Genomic DNA, 729 nt, shown 5'->3' with positions numbered 1-729 from the left:
TCATCAGTAACACTTTTTAAAAATGCAAAAAAATGTTGACAGGGAGCCAATATACATATATTCCCACCATCAACTTCCACATCCTCCTGCCTTCCTTGGAATCACACTCAATCACTAAAAGGCTGACCATTTTTGGCTCTTTTTTATTTTTTATTGTGAAAATACTGTACAGAGTGGTTACAATGATATGGGCAAGATAATGAGTATATTTCTTATCAAGCATTGTAGCCTCCTCCTTTGTTTTCCCTTCCCATCCCTTCCCATCCTCTCCCAGCCCCCCACCCAATCCTTCCCACCAAAGTGGTAAAGTTCATTTTCGACATAACAACTTGTACATCTCATTGTTGCAAAGGGCCCAGCTGTATCCCTAGTAAAACAATTTGATTTTGCCCTTCCCCTTCACAAATTATACCAACATAAAATACAGTGAAAACAGGGGTTATGCTGTGGGGGAGCGACATACAAAGCAACATAGAAATCACCTTATAAATATGTTAGAAACAATTGTGTGAAAGGAAAAAAAAAACATTTAAATACTTATCTTGGGGTTCATTCCTAGCATCAAGAAAATGTGGTATATATACACAATGGAATTCTATGCCTCTATCAGAAAGAATGGCACTTGTTAGGAAATGGAAAGAATTGGAAAAAAAATTATATTAAGTGAAGTAAGGCAATCCCAAAGAAACATAGGTCCCATGGTTTCCCTTATTTGCAACAACTAGTATT

The sequence above is a fragment of the Dipodomys spectabilis genome, unplaced genomic scaffold (genome assembly GCF_019054845.1).
Source record: "Dipodomys spectabilis isolate Male_0828 unplaced genomic scaffold, ASM1905484v1 ptg000055l, whole genome shotgun sequence".
Lineage (NCBI taxonomy): Eukaryota > Metazoa > Chordata > Mammalia > Rodentia > Heteromyidae > Dipodomys > Dipodomys spectabilis.
The sequence above is the reverse complement of the archived record's forward strand: the minus strand, read 5'-3'. Positions refer to the sequence as shown.